Source organism: Chiloscyllium plagiosum, unplaced genomic scaffold (genome assembly GCF_037043375.1).
Source record: "Chiloscyllium plagiosum isolate Xiang-an unplaced genomic scaffold, Cpla_swu_hap1 HiC_scaffold_9, whole genome shotgun sequence".
NCBI lineage: Eukaryota > Metazoa > Chordata > Chondrichthyes > Orectolobiformes > Hemiscylliidae > Chiloscyllium > Chiloscyllium plagiosum.
Window position 1 is genome coordinate 20349806 of NW_028270147.1, and position 19969 is coordinate 20369774.

The following is a 19969-nucleotide window of genomic DNA, read 5'->3' on the forward strand; positions in this document are numbered from 1 at the left end:
AAACATTGAAAGACAGCACAAAATGGGTGGAGGAGTAGAACAACCTAGATCCATATATTCAGATGACTATCACCTGATAGTGTTTCCAAATAAACCCGTTGGACTATAAACTGGTGTTGATTTTTTTCAACTAGATCCATGTATGTACAGACCATTGAAGGTGGCAGGACAGGTGGAAACAGCAATTAATGAAGCATAGTGTATAACAGGAAGCAGAAAGTAAGAAAAAGGTCTTTTTCAGGTTGGCAGGATGTTGAGTGGTGTGCCACAGTGGTTGGTGCTGAGGCCTCAACTGTTTACAATTTAAATTAATGTTTTGGATGAATGGATTAAGATATTTTTAATAAATTTGCTGATTACCCAAAGATGAGTAGGAAAGTGAGTTGAGGATATAAGGAGCCTACAAAGGGATCTTGATACACTAAGTGAATGGACAAAGAACTGGCAATGTGCTATCTGGAAAAGTGCAGAATTGTCCATTTTGGCAGAAAGAATATAAAAGCAAATCTAAATAGATGATGTAGAGATCAGGTATCCTGGTGCAAAAAGCATAGAAGGCTAGTATGCAGGTACAAGTAATCAGGAAAACTAATAGAATGTTATGGCTTATTGTAAAGGAAATTGAATGCAAGAGTAGGGGGGTTATGCTTCTGTTATATGGAGCACTTATGAGATTGTAACAGAAGTATTGTGTACTGTACAGGTTAGCATACTTGCAGGAGGATGTTCATGTGTTTTGAGTTGAGAGAAAGTTTAATAGACTAATACCTGGAACAGGAAGATTGCCTTATGAGGAAAGGCTCAACAAGCTCGACCTGTATCCTCTGGGGTTTAGAAGGGTTAGAGGTGACTTAATCGAAATGTATAAGATTCTGAGAGAACTTGACTGGTTCGATGTTTCCTCTTGTGGGAGAATCTAGAACTAGGGATCATGTTTTAAATGGTTACCCTGTTAGTTTTAAACTATGAGGAAAATTTTTTTCTGAGCGAGCTTTGAGAAGATTTATAGCACAAACTTACATCCATTTTTCCTGAGGTTGAGTCTTTGGTATCCCCTATCTCAAAAGGTAGTGGGTGCGGAATCTTCAAATATTTTTAAGGCAGAGTTAGGCAGGTTCTTGATTATCAGGGGAATTAAAGATTATAAGTGATATGCAGGAATGTGAAGTTGAGATTAAAATCTGATCAGGCAAGATCTTGTTGAATGGCTGAGTGACCTACTCTCATTCCTCATTTGAATGTCTCTTCAGCTTTATTAATAAGGACAGAATACAAGAGCAATGAGGTGATGTTGAACTTGTATGAGATACTTGTAAGACCTAAAGATGAGAATGAGAAACTCATTTTCAACAATGAGTAGTTAGGGTATGGAGTGCACTGTCTGCAAATGTGGCGGAGGCAGGTTCAGTTGAGGAGTTCAACATGGCATTGGGTGATCACTATAGAACCGGGGGAGGGGGAGAAGCAAGGTTGTTAGTAGGTAGTGATGCTTGTTTGAAGATAGGCTAAATGGCTTTGTTCATCACCTTCACCATTCTGTGATTCTATTGTAAATTTTCTGTTATGCCTGCCTTTCTACAAAGGCACTCATTATGACCCATGTTATTCCCTCACCACAACTAGTGGGTACTAGATACTGAACAGGTGTTGCTAGATAAATATCAGTCATTGCTGTAGAGGGTGTGAGGGAAGCTGAAAAGTTTCCAGGTGGATAAATCACCTGGACCTGATGGACTATCACAGGATTCTGAAAGAGATAACTAAGGTAATGATTTTTCAGAAATCACTGGAGTCAGGGAGGTTTTCACATGATTAGAAAATGTAACATTCTCTTGTTTTAAGATGGGAGGGAGGCACAAGATAGAAAGCTGTAGGCTGTTTAGTCATTGGTAAGGTTTTAGAGTCCATTATTAAGGATGAGTCACAAACCTAGAACATTAACACTATTTGTCTCTCCAGAGATAAGGCATGAGTGTCTGAAGATTTCAAGCATTTTTCTGCTTTTCAGATTTCTAGCATCTGTACTAGTTTCTATTATACAGTGGCCTGTGTGTGCTATTATGTGACCTCTTTAGAATTGGATACTTTGGACTTCTTTCTTCCTTACCTTCATTGGCAAATATCTTCCAGGCTTGTACTCAACTGTCATCCCACACTACATCTAATGTTTGACTTTAGATTAGATTCCCTACAGTGCAGAAACAGGCCCTTCGGCCCAACAAGTCCACACCGACCCTCCGAAGAGTAACCCACCCAGACCCATTTCCCTCTGACTAATGCACCTAACACTATGGGCAATTTAGCATGGCCAATTCACTTAACCTGCACATCTTTGGACTGTGGGAAGAAATTGGAGCACCCAGAGGAAACCCACACAGACACGGGGTGAATATGCAAACTCCACATAGATGGTCGCATGAGACTGGGATCGAACCTGGGGCCCTGGTGCTGTGAGACAGCTGTGCTAACCACTGAGCCATCGTGCCACTTGTCATTTCCCTTTTGCTCATTCTTGTCTCTCGTTAAAATTACATGCCTCTTTCATTCCTTCTCAACCTCTCCAAGTAAGATTCTTAACAACTTGACTGTTTTTCTGACTCGGAGGAGAAAGTGAGGTCTGCAGATGCTGGAGATCAGAGCTGAAAATGTGTTGCTGGAAAATCGCAGCAGGTCAGGCAGCATCCAGGGAACAGGAGAATCGACGTTTCAGGCATAAGCCCTTCTTCAGGAATGTTTTTCTGACTCTGCTTTTTGACATTGTTTAAAGCTTCCATGTCCAATCACAGTCATTCAATTCAAATTTAATGTTATCTCTCACATTCTACCTCCATCAGCCCACTGATCTGTTATTTCCACTTCAGTTTATCATTAAAACCTACTAATCTGAGCTCACTGATTATCTTCCAAGCTGCATCCTGTCATCTTGCTGCAACTCTCTTTCAAGTGACTAGTTTCCACCTGGTCCATAATTTTAGTTGGAGTGATTTTCACTTTTATTGGTTCCACTCTTTACTTTTACTTTTCATTTGATTGGATTGACCATTTAGTTTCATTTGTAGTACCCTGTTTAGATTAAAGGACACTGTTTATTTGCATTTCAGGAATACTGGGTTACTCAGCCACCTTTTTGGTCCAAGTAGAGCAGTAGAGCAGTAGAGCAATTCACCAATGACATAATGCCTACTTTGCTGGAAAATCTCTTAAATGTTGTCATCTATTCAGTAGCCATCGTGCTTAAGTTTGCAACTCAGTTGCACAAATTGCATTACAAATGTTAGTAAATAAACATGATTTTCTCAAACAGTTGCATTTTTTTAATGTGTGACTATGAATAATTTGATTTCTGGACAGTTGCCAATTGCTGAAACTAACCAGTTTTATGTGTGTAATGGGATGATTTTTAAAAAAAGGTATTTATAGATTTCTACCTTTTCAATCTAAAGGAAATGGTTATTGTGTTTTCTGATAGTGACCTTCAATTCAATTCATAATTATTACACTACTTCATCTGGCATTGTTCGCACCGTTTTCCTGCTGAGATGGACTGTATGATAATTCAGCTTGATTCTTTTTGTACCTTATTTGTGGTACACTGACCACAATCTTGCTGTTTTGAATGAGTAATCAAATTTATCAATTCATTGACTAAAATTCTAAATCATGTCATGTTTTGAGTAGTATGGTCTGTTTTTGAACATTAGAATAACCAATTGTATTTAAATACGGTGGGACTTTGAATGTCCACCTGCTACTTTGAAACTCTGGACTTGAATTCTTAATTACAGACTTGCAATACTTTATTGTCCAGACAAAACACTCAAAGTATAACTGCCTTTGGGGATAAAAATAATTGGATGTATAGGAAAGGAACCTTGAAGGCTTTAGCATTTTGTGATTATCTCCTTTAATTTGGTTAATTTGAAACATGATTGTTCACGTTGCATTCTTACAGAAACATTTACTTGTTAAATCTGTCCACAACTTATTGAAGGCTATTTCCTCAAACAAGGATTGGCTTCAAATTCCTTAAATTTAAGAGTAAAACTGCATTTGAACCATAATGTATTGGTTAAATGTAGTTAATTGATTTTGAATAAATGTAACTGCCTATGCAGTTGAGTGGATCAAATGGTTTCCAAAAGTAGACTATTCCTGCTGGAGCACACCTATCAAACAAGACCTCAACATTAACCATATGGTTCTTCAGTAAAGTAGGAAGATGTGTGTTTGGTAAGTTGGGAGAATTTTGGATCGAGAGCAAGGCGTCCTTTTCTTGTTTAATCTCGCACCTGTGTGCACCAACTTGTAATATTAAAAGTTTTCAATATTATAGCTTTTTATAAAACTTTCTAATCTAATTTTTTTTATTTTTGTAATGTAGGGATTTGTAACTTTTTTTTTCCAGGAAAAGTTGTTTAGGGATATCCTCAAAGCATCTTTGAAGAATTCAAACAAAACTGACTCATGGTATCCCTGGCTTATGGCAACCAAGGTGGAGAATTCTGGAAGGCACCAATACCTTTAAAAGACTTTTTCTAGGTTAAGTATTGGAAGGGATGCATAAGCCTCCCTACACCTTGCCAACTCAACCTTGCATGATCTATCTGCTCCACATCTGCAAGGTTTGAGACCACTTGGATTTATCAGTCACATAGGTCCCATCAAACTGGAATGGAAGAAAGTTATTCTTGATCCCAAAGCATTGTCGAAGGCAAAGTTTAATTGGTTAAGTCAAATGTTTAAGAATCCTAAATCAAGCAACTGAGTTACTCACGTGAGGTCTCTCTAGCACTCTCTCCGCTACACATGCACGCGCGCACGTAATTGTTTTGATTTACATTAGTGTTAGATGCAGGAGAATGTGACTAAACCAGACAGATATGATGCAGCAGTGATGCTGAGCTCTTGCTGTTATCCAATCTGTGTGAAAAAGATTAAAAGACTGAGGGACAACGAGCAAGTTGACTGTGGCATTGTGCTGCAGGATACTACTTCAAATTAGGGGAACATGTACGTATCTGGTGGTTGTAGTGAGCAGTATATTATGGCAGTTAATTTATGTATTCAGGTTGTGCTGCCTGCCCAGTATTGTGGTTATTGGCATTCTCTTGTGATCGGAGTGGGAGGGAGAGGATCTTCTTGTTGTGATCCATGATCTAGGTAGAACTAAACATTAAGTTCTGCTGAAGCAGTTTGAAGTGTAAGAGTAAAACTTGAAAAGCAGTGCATGAAAGATGGTAATTTGAATTACTGTATGAATCAATTTGGTCTAGGGACAAACAGATTTAAATCTATGGCTGAAAGAATGATATGAGCCAGAGCTTTCAATTCACTAGACAATGGTACCAGGCTTAGGAAAGAGTGAGCTTTTATGTGGAGCACTGTAGTTTTAGGGAGCATCAACTAATGTCAAAAGACATGGCTTTTTTTAAACACTGGTTTGCGTGTGGAACACCGTTGCAGAGGAAGTGATGGATGTGGGTACAGTTACAACATCTAAAGACATTTTTAGAAAAGTACATGAATTAAAAAAAAATGTTTGGAGGAATGTGGGCCAAGCACAGGCAGGTGGGTCTAGTTTAGTTTGGGATTGTGTTCAGCATTGATTAATTGGACTGAAGGGTCTGTTTCCATGCTGTATGACTCTAACTCTATGTTGTTTGTTTTCAATAGGAGCGAGTTTAATAATACGAATGAAAATCAGTTAAAGCTACATTCTGGAAAAATAGCCAAGAGTTAAGGGTGGTATATATGAATGTTCAAGGCATTGGTAACAAGATAGATGAACTAATGACACTTGATCTAGCAGTTGTATTGATCTGTTGGCTGGGAAACAAATAACACAGCATATTTCTTTCTCAGGAAAGAGGCACATGAGAAGGAAAGCTGTAGCACTGATGTTAAAGGCAATAATGAAAAGGAATTAAGAAATAACTAAGGATAGAAAATGGTTGTAGTTTACATGTCTCCTAACAGTAAGGCTTGTGCAGAATCAACAAATTAGAAACATGTAACTACGGCCATAAAGTAATCCCTGACTAACTTCAGTTGTCTCAATCAGACAAACGTGTAAATGTAATTTGGAGGAGCAATTGATTGAATGCATTCCCATGTGGTTTTCTAGAAGTGTTTTTAAAAAAAAAACCTGTGAAGGAGCAGTTTTTAATTTTGTTGCTGTTACTTAATGTGGCATGATTAATTGTAAGCTTTTATAATTTTCCTGGGAAAGTGATCATAATAAAAAAGTATCTAATATTTGATTTTAGTTTTCAATCTACATCAGTAAACTTACTTAGTCCTGTGATTGGCTTTCTTTAACTTTCATGTCATGATGGTATATTAGCAATCGCAAATGGTTCATTTCATATTCAGAATTTGTAACATACACTTCCTTAAAAGCTCCATTGGAAAAGTGGCTCAATTTTGCGATTGAGAAATTAAGTACCAGTTTGGATTAAACCAGTTGTTCATTTTGTCAAAAAAGCAAACGTCAAACTTGGAAGGGCTTTAAGTACCAAAAGGTTACCGAAAGTTTAATAAAGATAACACAATGAGCGTGTAAGACTGAAAGAAATATAAAACATGATTATAAAAGCTTTAAAGTATGTATAAAATTGTTTAGTGGAAGTGAATGTGGTCCTTTTTTAAAGATTAACAGGAGAAATTATGCTTGCTTTAGTAGATACATTCGGAAGATGTGGGCCTTACTGGCTCATCATTTATTAACTATCCGTAGTTGCCCTTGAGAAGGTGGTTAACTGCCTTCCTGAACTCCTGCAATCCACCTACTGTGGCTTGACTCTCAATGCCCTTCAGGCAGTTCCATCCTTTTGACCCACTGACGGTGAAGAAATGGTGATTTATTTCCAAGTCAGGATGGTGAGTGTGTCAAAGTACAGATTTGAGATGGCCCAGGGAATCCCTTATGGACTCTGACCTGTAAGCCTCTCTCTCTTAGTTCATCCTGGAGATTTGTACTCTTTTTGGAAGTCTGGAATAAAAAACCTGTTGCAGATAGATTAGTTTAATTTTAGTCATCCCCTTTATTTACCAATAGCATCACTGTTACAACATAACACTGATACCTAGAAGCTAAACTAACAAGGTTCTAATAAACTTGGAGAGTAGGGTACCAGCTCTTTGAGTGTTCCAGCAGGCTACTCCAATGTACTGATGCAAAGTGGCTTCCTTTTATACAAAAATTTACAAAACATTGCATGTTTTTAATTAGACAGATAACCGTGAAAGACAATAATTTGTAAGGAAGAAAAGTTAATTGACAGCTCCGTGTATGCTTGACTGGTCACTCCTACAGGCCCTAAGCCATTCATCAGGTGGGAAAAACTAACCAGCTGAGTTAGGTGCTTGCTAGTGAGATAAACTCCTGTCATCGAGGTGCCAGTCTGAGCTAATTGGAGAGTTCATAAGGTAACCTTGCAAAGCTCATACGTCTGATACAATTATTTTACAAAATGGCTTCTTAGCAAGGAGGGCAAACGTTTGACCATAAAATGGCGACCTGACACATTGTGCCAGAATCTCTTCAATGTTAGGCCTAGAATAATTTCTAAGCTAGGAGCAGACTCCTGCTTTTTAAGCACTGAATTATTCTGTACCTGAGGCTGAGATGTTACCGTAAAGTTGCATTTAAACTGATTCATTAGTCTTCGAATTAAACATGCTTTCTTTTCAGGGTTGTGATTCAAATAAAACACAAGATCTGATTAGTTAGAGTTGACAGTGGGGGGGGGGGGGGGGGGGGGGGGTCTGTAGAGTGGTTTGCAAGAACAGCAAGGTAAAGCTTCATCAACATTACCTTTTACAGAGTTTGTGTTTAATAACCAGTAATGGCTACTCAATATCATCCCAAAATCCCAAAATGCAATTAAATTCAATCCATAGCAGGTAAGCACTAAGAGTTAATTTTCTACTGGCGTCAGCAGCCTCAGCACTGAAATGGTTTCTCTCTTTGTCCTTTTTTACTCTCAAGTCAGGGTCTTGTAACAGCGAAGATGTTTTTTTGTGTCTGCCTCCGCTTGCAAGGGATAATAAGAATCCATTATAATTGACGGGATCTGACCGTTAATTACAAGGCTTTTGATAGCACAGAGTTTCGTTTCAGTGTCTGAATCAAACACTCTCATTAATTTCACGAAGGAAAAGCCATGGATGTTATCACTTGGTGTCCTGTTTACACAGATTCGCTGATGTTAAGGCAAATGTTCTTAATTGCCTTAGAGCGTTTTGTTATCACTTGGTGAGCACAGATGTTTTTATCTTCTACATTCCTTGAGTTCCCCCTTTTTTCTGAGCCTACCTGTCTGTCTGTGATCTAGTGTGCAGCAAATGTGTTCTATAATTCAGCATTACATTTTAGTCTAAATGCTTAAAGACAGGTTTTAAGGCTATAGACTTTCTCAAGTGGCTTGGAGGGTGACTTATGGGTGGTGGTGTTCCTGTGTATCTGCTGCCCTTGTCCTTTGCGATGAAAGAGGTCTAAGTTTTGGAAGATAGTGACTGAGGATCTTTGTTAAATATTTGCACTGCTTCTTGTAGATAGCACGCAGTGTTGCTACTGGGCATCAGTGGTGGAAAGAGTGGATATTTGTGGAAATGGTGCCAATTGAATGAGCTGTTTCACTCTGGATGGTGTCAAGCTTCTTGTGTTGTTGGGGAGTATTCCAACACACTCCTGATTTGCGCTTTGTAGATGATGCGCAGGCTTTGGGAATTGGAGGTAAGTTACTTGCTGCAGTATTCCTTACCTATGACCTTCTCTTGTGGCTACCATGTTTGTGGTGAATCCAGTTGAGTTTCTGGTCAATTATATTGATATTGGGGGATTTAGTGATAATAACACCATTGATGTCAAAGGATGGTGGTTAGGTTGTCTCTTATTGGAAATGGACATAGCCTGGCATTTGTGTGTATGAGTGTGACTTAACCACTTGGCAGGCCAAGCCTGGATATTGTCCAGATTTTGTGGCATTTGAACATTGATTGCTTCAGTATCTGAGGAGCTGCAAATGGTGCTGAACATGCTGAAATAAATCAGCAAATATTCCCACCCCTGACCTTAGGGAAAGTTATTGAAGCAGTTGAAGATCATTGGGCCTAGGACACTACTGAGGAACTCTTGCAAAGATATTCTGGAGATGAGATGACTGACCTCCAACAACCAGGATCATTTTCCTGTCTGCCAGGTATGACTCCAAACAGCAAAATTTACCACTGATACCTATTGATTCCAGTTTTGCGAGGGCTCCTTGATGCCACACTCTGCAATCTTGATGTTAAGGGATGTCGCTGTCCCCTCACCTCTGGAAATCAGCTTTTTTTTCTTCTCTCCTCCATGTTTGAACCAAGGTTACAGTGAGGTCAGGAGCTGAGTGACGGTGACAGAATACAAACTGGACATCTCTAGATTATTGCTTGATAGCTCTGATAACATCTTCCATCACTTCACTAATGATTGAGTAGACTGGGCATTAATTGGCTGGATTGGATTTGCTCTGCTTTTTATATACAGAACACACCTGGGCAATTTTCTTGTGTAGATGCTAATGTTGTAAATGTTTGTGTGGGGCAAATTCTGAACACTTTTTCAGAATTGCCAGAAGGTTGTCAGAGCTGATAGACTTTGCAGGATCCAGTGTCTCCAACTGTTTGTTATCACATGGACTGACTCAAATTGGCTGAAGACCAGTATCTGTAATGCTGGGGGACCACTGGAGGAGGCTGGGATGGACCATCAACTTTTGACCGAAGAGTTTTGTGAATGCTTCAGCCTTGTGCTAAACTAAGGGAACCACCCTGTAGCTACCAACCAACCCAACCACCCTGTAGCTCAACATTTCAATAATCCAAACGAAAGGAGTAGCCATGGGCACCCGCATGGGCCCCAGCTATGCCTGCCTCTTCGTAGGATATGTGGAACAATCCATCTTCCACAACTACACTGGCCCCACCCCCCACCTTTTCCTCCGCTACATCGATGACTGTATCGGCGCCGCCTCGTGCTCCCACGAGGAGGTTGAACAGTTCATCCACTTCACCAACACCTTCCACCCCGACCTCAAATTCACCTGGACAGTCTCAGATTCCTCCCTCCCCTTCCTCGACCTTTCTATTTCTATCTCAGGCGACCGAATCAACACGGACATCTACTACAAACCAACCGACTCCCACAGCTACCTGGACGACACCTCCTCCCATCCTGCCCCCTGTAAAAACGCCATCCCATTCTCCCAATTCCTTCGACTCCGCCGCATCTGCTCCCAGGAGGACCAGTTCCAAAAACGCACATCCCAGATGGCCTCCTTCTTCAAGGACCGCAATTTCCCCCCCGACGTGGTCGACGATGCCCTCCACCGCATCTCTTCCACTTCCCGATCCTCCGCCCTTGAACCCCGCCCCTCCAACCGCCACCAGGACAGAACCCCACTGGTCCTCACCTACCACCCCACTAACCTCCATGTACAGCGCATCATCCGCCGCCATTTCCGCCACCTCCAAACGGACCCCACCACCAAGGATATATTTCCCTCCCCTCCCCTATCAGCATTCCGTAAAGACCACTCCCTCTGTGACTCCCTCATCAGATCCACACCCCCCACCAACCCAACCTCCACTCCCGGCACCTTTCCCTGCAACCGCAGGAGGTGCAAGACTTACGCCCACGCCCCCCCCCCCCCTCACCTCCCTCCAAGGCCCCAAAGGAAACTTCCATATCCGCCACAGATTCACCTGTACCTCCACACATATCATCTATTGCATCCTTTGCACCCGATGTGGCCTCCTCTATATTGGGGAGACGGGCCGCCTACTTGCGGAGCGTTTCAGGGAACACCTCTGGGACACCCGGACCAACCAACCCAACCACCCTGTAGCTCAACATTTCAATTCCCCCTCCCACTCCACCAAGGATATGCAGGTCTTTGGACTCCTCCATCGTCAGACCACAGCGAAACGACGGTTGGAGGAAGAACGCCTCATCTTCCGGCTAGGAACCCTCCAACCACAAGGGATGAACTCGGATTTCACCAGTTTCCTCATTTCCCCTCCCCCCAGCCTGTCTCAGTCAAATCCATCAAATTCAGCACCGCCTTCCTAACCTGCAATCTTCTTCCCGACCTCTCCGCCCCCACCCCAGTTTGACCTATCACCCTCACCTTGACCTCTTTCCACCTATCACATTTCCGACGCCCCTCCCCCAAGTCCCTCCTCCCTATCTTTTATCTTAGCCTGCTGGACCAACTTTCCTCATTCCTGAAGAAGGGCTAATGCCCGAAACGTCGATTCTCCTGTTCCCTAGATGCTGCCTGACCTGCTGCGCTTTTCCAGCAACACATTTCCATCTCTGATCTCCAGCATCTGCAGACCTCACTTTCTCCCTAAACTAAGGGAAGAAAAGGATGTCGATGTGGTGCTAGAAAAAGCATAGCCAGTCAGGCAACATCTGAAGAGGAGGAGAGTTGACATTTCAAGCATGAGCACTTCGTCAGGGATGAGAGGGTGTTCAAGGAGGTTGAGAGATAAGTGGAAGGTGGGTGGAGCTGAGGGAGGGTGAGGTAGTTGGGGATGTGAAAGGTGGGGGTGAAGGTGATAGGTTGGAGAGAAGGGTGGTGCGGATCAGTGGGAAGGAAGATGGACAGGTAGGCCAGTTCAAGAGAATGCTGTTGAGTTGGAAGGTTGGATCTGGGATAAAATGGGGGGCGGGGGGGGAGGAAAAATGGGGAAACTGGTGAAATCCACATTGATCCTGTGTGGTTGGAGGGTCCCAAGATGGAAGTTGAGGCATTCTTCCTCCAGGCATCGGGTGACTAGAGTTTGGTGATGGAGGCTCAGGACTTACATGTCCTTCGCGGAGTGGGAAGAGGGAAGAGGAGTTAGTATTTTGCCACAGAGTGGTGGGGTTGATTGGTGCGTGTGTCCCAGAGATATTCTCAGATACGTTCCACAATTTGACGTCCTGTCTCCCCAATGTAGTGGAGACCACATCGAGAACAACAGACACAGTAGATAATGTGTATGGAAGCACAGGTAAATCTCTGTCAGATGTGGAAGGATCCTATGGAGGTGAAGGGCGGGGGGGGGGGGTGGACGCAGGTTTTGCACTACTTGCAGTGGCAGAGGAAGGTCCCAGGAGTGAAGGGTGGGGTTGGTGGTGGTGTGGTCCTAACAAGGGAGTCATGGAGAGAATGGTCCATCTGGAAAGCAATGAGGCATGGGGGGGGGAAATATCACCCTGGTGGTGGGATCTGTTCGTAGGTGGCGGAAATGGCAAAGCATGATGAGATGTATCTAGAGGATGGTTGGTTGGAAGGTATGGATGGGTGGGGGGGGGGGGTGTTTCTGTCCTTGTTGTGATTGGAAAGGTGGGGTTCTAGGATGGAGGTGGAGGAGATGCACTGGAAGGCATCGTCAACCATGTGGGAGTGGCAATTGAAGAAGGAGGCCATGTGGGATGTTCGTTAGTGGAATTAGTGAACACCTTCCATCCCTACCTCAAGTTCATCTGGACCATCTTGGACACTACCCTCCCCTTTCTGGACCCCTCCATCTCCATTTCCAGTAACTGACTTAACACTGACATCTACGACAAACCCACCAACTCCCACAGCTACCTGGACCACACCTCCCACCCTGCTTCCTGTAAAACCGCTATCCCTTATTCCCAATTCCTCCACCTCTGCTGCATTTGCTCACAGGAGGACCAATTCCACCACACAACATCCCAGATGGCCCCCTTTTGAGACCGCAATTTCTCTTCCCATATGGTCGATGATGCCTTCTCCGCCCTTGAACCCCACCTCCCCCGCCCCAATTGCAACAAGGACAGACCCCCTGTGGTCCTCACCTTGCATCCAACCAACTTTCAGATACATTGCATCATCCTCCACCATTTCGGCCACACGGAAATATATTTTCTTTCCTGGCCCTATCTATGTTCCTGGGAGACAATTCTCTCCACGACAACTTGTTAGGTCCACTTCCCCCACCAACCCACCCACCCACCCTCCACTCCCAGCACCTTCCCCAGCCACCGCAAGAAGTGCAAAACCTGCGCCTACACCCCATCCCACTTTGTCCAAGGCCCCAAAGGATCCTTCCACATCTGGCAGATTTACCTGTACGTCCACACATGTCGTCTACTGTGTCCATTGCTTTCTGTGGTCTCCTCTACATTGGGGACACAGGACGCTAACTTATGGAATGTTTCAGAGAACATCTCTGGGACAAAAAACATTTCCACCACCTTGCGGCCGAACACTTTAACTCCTCTTCCCATTCCGCCAAGGATATGCAAGAATGCCTCATCTTCCACCTTGGAGAACCTCCAACCACATGGGGTCAATGTGGATTTCACCAGTTTCCCCATTTCCCACCCTTTCCCTTGCCCCTCCTGCCCCCCAAATCCAACCTTCCAACTTGGCACCGCCCTCTCGAACTGTCCTACCTGTCCATCTTCCTTCCCACCTATCATCTCCGCCCTCTTCTCCAATTTGTGACCTTTACCCCCACCTTCATCTGCCTATCGCATTCCCAGTTACCTTCTCTCTTTTTCTTCCCCCCCCCCCCCCCCCCCCCCCCCCCCCCCCTCCAAAATTATCTCTTAACCTCCTTGGACCACCCCTTCATTGCTGATGAAGAGCTCATGCTCAAAATGTCAACTCTCTTGCTCCCTGGATGTTACCTGACCGGCTGTGCTTTTCCAACAGCACACTCTCTTTTGCAGTCCTCACTTTCTCCTCCGTAAGAGCAGGAAGGTAGAGTTTAAGGAAATGACAGCCATGTTCGGCGCACAATGTTTGCATCTTCAGTAGACGTTGCAAAGTAGCACCAGAGGTAGTGGACAATTGGTAGTCTAATCAAAATAAGAACAGAAAATGTTCTTGAGAAATTTGTCTACAATCAATAGCATTAAATCTCCTGGACCTGAGTGACCATCTGTTTTCTGGGGTTTTAAAAAATTGCTGCATTGTTTTTATATAAACGTGTTTATTAAATATGATTAGGCTCTCTGGCCCCTCTAGTCTGTTTGAGCATTCAATAAGCTTGTGGTTGATTTTATTGTAATCGCAAATCCATGTTCCTGTCTACCTAAATATTTATTTTAATCAACCTGGTCGGAGCTGGTACAAACGTTTCCAGACCCGATTGGATTTGAGCACAAGACATTCCGATCTAGAAGAGAGGAGACTACAACTGCAACATAAGAGCCAACCACCTATCTCTGGTAATCTTACGCCCCCTTAAGAATTTATCCATCTATGTTGTTTAAAAAAAAATTAAGGACTCTGCCTCCATACTCCTTTCAAAAATCGTTTAGTCTTTTCTATATTTTAAATGGCTGGCCTTTTTTCTTGAAAAGCAGTTGTAGTCATACTGCATGGAAACAGACCCTTAATTCACCTTGTCCGCACTGACCAGATGTCCCAATCTGACCTTAACCTTTGCTATTCATCCAGGTGCCTTTTAAAGGTTGTCATTGTACCCAACCCCTCCATTTCCTCTGGCGGCTTATTCCATACGTGCACCAGGCTGTATGTGAAAATTACCTCTTCAGGCTTTCTTTAGATTGTGCCCTTCTCACCTTTAACTTCTGCCCTCTACTTTTGGTCTCGCCACCTGAGGGAAAAAAATGACTAATCATCTTATCCATACCCCTCGTGATCTTATGAACCTCTAATGTCACCCCTCAGTCTCCAATGCTTCAGACGCTCCTTTATAACTCAAGTCTTTCAGTGCAGGCAGTGCCTTTGTAAATCTTTTCTGCACTTCCTCAAATTTAACAGCATCCTTCCTATAGACCAGAATTGTATGCAGTATTCCAAAAGTTGCCCCACCAATGTCCTATAAAACTGCAACATGATGTCCCAACTGCTATACTCCGCACTTACCAATGAAGGCAAGCACGCCAAAGACCATCCTGTTTATCTGTGATGCCACTTTGAAGGAAGTATGCACTAGGTCTCTTTGGCATCACTCCCTAGGGCCCTACCCATTGACTTGTGCAAGTGCTGCCTAGGTTTGCTTTAAAAAGATGCAATGCCTCACATTTATCAAAATTAATCCATCTGCCATTCCTCAGTCCACTGGCCCATCTGACTGAGGTGCAGTGTCACCTGAGATAATCATCTTCACCTCCACTGTGCCATGCATTTTGGTGTCATCTGCAAACTTAGTAACCATACCTCCTCTGTTTGCATCCAATTCATTGAAATAAATGACAAAAAGCAGTAGGCACTGCACTAATCTTTGTGGCACACTGCTGGTCACGGGCATCCAGTCTGAAAAATAACCTTGCACCAACACTCTGGCTTGACTGCAGGAGATAATTTGTATCACCCTAACAAATACATAATGTCTCTGAACATATTATCTCATTTTTGAAGGTCTCCCACTTCCTAGCCATCCCTTTACCTGTGAGTAGTCTCCCCAATCAAATTTTCAATGTTCCGGCACGGTGGCACTGTGGTTAGCACTGCTGCCAGACAGCAGCAGAGACCCAGGTTCAATTCTCGCCTCAGGCAACTGTCTGTGTGGAGTTTGTGCATTCTCCCTGTGTCTGCGTGGGTTTCTTCCGGGTGCTCTGGTTTCCTCCCACAATCCAAAGATGTGCAGGTTAGGTGAATTGGCCATGCTAAGTTGCCCATAATGTTAGGTGAAGGGGTAAATGTAGGGGAATGGGTCTGGGTGGGTTGCTCTTCGGAGGGTCGGTGTGAACTTGTTGGGCTGAAGGGCCTGTTTCCACACTGAGTAATCTAAAAAAACCGTCAAAACTGGGCTTACCCCAATTTAGAACTTTTTGATAAATTATATCCTTCTCCATAAGTATTTTAAAATGAATCAAATTATGATCACTTGCCCCAAAGTGCTCCCCCATTGAAACTTCGGTAATTTGCCCTAATACAGTCTCAGCAAGGTGATCATCCCTTTCTTATTTCTCTGTTACACCTATTTAAGTTCTTGATTTAAGTTTTCTCCATATCTGATCTGTCAAAATCCCTTGTGGTCTGATGTTTCAATTAATGTGCCTTTTACTCTTTGAAAAGCCAGTAGATATAAGCTCACCCTGTCCAACAGTTCCACATAAGACAACCTGCCCAGCCCAGTATTAGTGTCTTAAATCTTCTTTGAGTTATCTCCAATGTATTTACATTCTCTGTTTAAATAGAGATCAATACTGTACATAGTGCTGTATAACTGAAGTATAACCACCTTCCTGCATTCAGTTCTCTTCATGATAAATAATATTGTTTGATCTTTCTTAGTTATGCCTTGTATACTAGCATTTTGCAATTCATTCATGCATTTGGACATGTACCCAGATCCTTCTCCATTTCCAATCTCTGCAACTTCTGACTGTTTGGATTGAATGCTTTTTAATTCCTGCTGCTAAAATCATTTTCTCATTTTTCCAGAGTATACTTCATTTGCTACACCTTTGCCCACTCTCATTAAGTTAACATATTTATTGTTTTTTTTTGAGAAGATTTGTAGCTCAGGTTGGTAAGTGTGTAAGTGTGAACTTGAAGGTTTGTTTTCAGATGTTTCATCACCATACTAGGTATCATAATCAGTGAGTTTCTGGTGAACCTATTTATATTTGTACGTAGGCTCTTTTGTCATTTTCACGACTTGCCTTCCTACCTATCTTTGTATCAATGGAAAATTTGTCAACCGTGTTTTTCATCCCTTCATTCCAGTCACTAGTATAGATTTAAGAGTTGAGGTCCTGGTACTGACCACTGTGGCATACCACTTCTACATCTTACCAATTTGAAAAGACCTATAAAAGTTTTTGCTGCCTCCTGTTTGCTTGACAATCTTCCATCCATGTCTATATGCTCCCATCCACTCCATAAGCTTTTTCCATAATAACCTTGGTGGCACCTTTTATCAAGTGCCTTCTAGAAATCCAAGATTAGGACATGCAGTGGTCCTCCTTAATCCATAGCATGTGTTACCACCTCCACAAATTTCAGTAGATTGGTCAAGCATGATTTTTCTTTCACAATATGTTGATTTTTGCCTGACAGCCTGTGATATATCTAAGTTCCCTGCTGTCACTTAGAGTCATAGAGATGTACAGTATGGAAACAGACCCTTTGGTCCAACACGTTCATGCGGACCAGATATCCCAACCCAATCTAGTCCCATCTGCCAGCACCTGGCCCATATCCCTCCAAACCCTTCCTATTCATATACCCATCCAATGCCTTTAAATTCCACCAGCCTCCACCACATCCTCTGGCAGCTCATTCCATACCCATGCCACCCTCTGCATGAAAAAGTTGCCCCTTAGGTCTTTTTTATATCTTTCCCCTCTCGTCCTAATCCTAAGCCCTCTAGTTCTGGACTCCACAACCCCAGGGAAAAGACTTTGCCTATTTATCCTATCCATGCCCTTCATAATTTTGTAAACCTCTATAAGGTCACCCCTCAGCCTCCGACGCTCTAGGGAAAACAGCCCCAGCCTGTTCAGCCTCTCCCTGTAGCTCAGATCCTCCAACCCTGGCAACATCCTTGTAAATCTTTTTTAAACCCTTTCAAGTTTCACAACATCTTTCCGATAGGAAGGAGACCAGAATTGCACGCAATATTCCAACAGTGGCCTAACCAATGTCCTGTACAGCCGCAACATGACCTCCCAACTCCTGTACTCAATACTCTGACCAATAAAGGAGAGCATTCCAAAAGCTTTCTTCACTATCCTATCTACCTGCGACTCCACTTTCAAATAGCTATGAACCTGCACTCCAAGGTCTCTTTGTTCAGCAACACTCCCTAGGACCTTACCATTAAGTGTATAAGTCCTACTAAGATTTGCTTTCCCAAAATGCAGCACCTCACATTTATCTGAATTAAACAGATGTTAAGCTAACTATTCTGCAGTTTTCTCTTTCGAGATTCTAAAATGGTCCTCTGCAAGGTAGTAAATTAATCCTGCTGTTCAAGAAAGGTAATGGATTTTAAAGAAAGGAATTGTAGCCCAGGTAGCCTGACAGTAGGGGGGAGAATGCTAGAATTGATCATTGTGTTAGGGTACTTAGCTGATTAGTCAGAATCTGTATCATTTTTACGAAAGATAAATAGGATTTGACAAATTTTTTTTTGAAATGGGGCAACTGGTACATGTCATATAGTTGGATTTTCTGAAGACATTCATTAAAGAGCTGCACACAACACCTTATAAGAGCTATTGAAAGGGATTGTGAAAGGAAAATTACAAGGTAAATCAAAATCAAAAATCAATCAAATTTTATTGTTATATAATGGGAAAACAGGTGGTCAGGAGCAGTGTGTTGGCACACTAAACTGGAAGTGGGGATGTTGTCAATGACTTTGGGGAAATGACAGACATGTTGGATGATGATCATAACTTTGCCTCAGCATTTACTGGGAGTCCCAAGGAAATGAATAATAGGAGGGCACTGAACAAAATTAGTGTAAGTAAACATTGGTAATGAGGAAATAAATGGAATTCAAGAGCGACAAAACCCCAGGAACTGACACCTTCCATTTAAAGGTGTTATAAAAGCACCTTATGGTGACGGCAACTACAATGTTTCAGAGATCCCTGTGTACAGGAGTTATCCCTCTGGATTAGAAAGTTGTACCTGTTACTCTGATATTTAAGGGGGAAAGAGGAAAACCAGGGAATTACAGTCCAGCTAGCCTAACATCTGTGACAGTGAAGTTGTTGGCATCTATAATCAAGAATGGGTAACTGATTTACCTTTCAGTTAATCAGAGACCCAGTACGGATTCATGGCAGGTAGATTGTGTCTGACAAACATCAATGATTTTTTTGATTGAAGAGGTGACATAAGGTAGTGGACAGTCGAGTGTCTTTCCATATTGTTTATATGGACTTCTAGAAGGTCTTGATTAAACACTCTTATAAGAGACTATTGGACTTGTTGGGCCAAAGGGCCAGTTTCCATAGGTAGGGAATCTAATCTAATCTAGCTCAGGTGGAAGCCCGCAGAATTGAGAGCAAATTACTGACCTGGCTATGAAATTCATTAACTGGCAAGTATCAGAAAGAAGGGATAATGGGTAGGTACTCAGATTGGCAGGATGTGACTGGTGGTGACCCACAAGAATCTATTATGGCTTCAGTTGCATAGATCTTTCAAAATATTATGAGCAGGTGCAGAAAATAATCAAGAAGGCTAATGGAATGCTGATCTTTATATCTAGAGGACTGGATTACAAGGATGATTAAGTTATACTGTAGTTGTACAAACCCTGATTAAACTCCACTTGGAGTACTGAGAGCAGATCTGGGCTTTACCATACCTTGGGTAAGGTAAGGGTAAAGTCACCGTAGTCTCAGCAGGTCATAGGGCTGCTTGGGAGAGAAAGATAATTGGTGGCTTAACCTGAGGGTCATGTCAGGCGAGGGGAGAGGTTGAGAAGAATCTTTCATGGTCACCTCAGCTGCTGCAGGGATTGAACCCAGGTTGTTGACGTCACTCCACATTACAAACCAGCCCGCCAACCAACTGAGCTAAACCAACCACCCCTTAAGAAATGTATATTGACCTTGCAAGTACAATGTAGGTTTACAAGAATGCAACCTAGACTGCAGGGGTTATGTTAGGAGGAGAGATTATATTAATTAAGCCTGTTGTTTCTAGAATTTGAAAGAATAAGGGATGATCTGATTGAAGTCTTCAAGGTAGTAACAAAAAGGCAGGGTAGATAAAGCTAAACTATTTCCACTGGTTGGGGATTCTAGAGCTGGATGGGGCACACCATTCAGATGGAATGAAAAGCTGGTCTGCACACAATGGGTGATAGATATTTGGAACTTACTTCCACAGATGATGATGGATGCAAGAACGGTTGTCAATTTTAAAATCTGAGACATTTTAGATAACCTCTTGTTATCCATTAGCATTAAGGGGTATGGGCCAAAGATAGGTATGTGGAGTTAGGCTGCAGACTTGAGGCT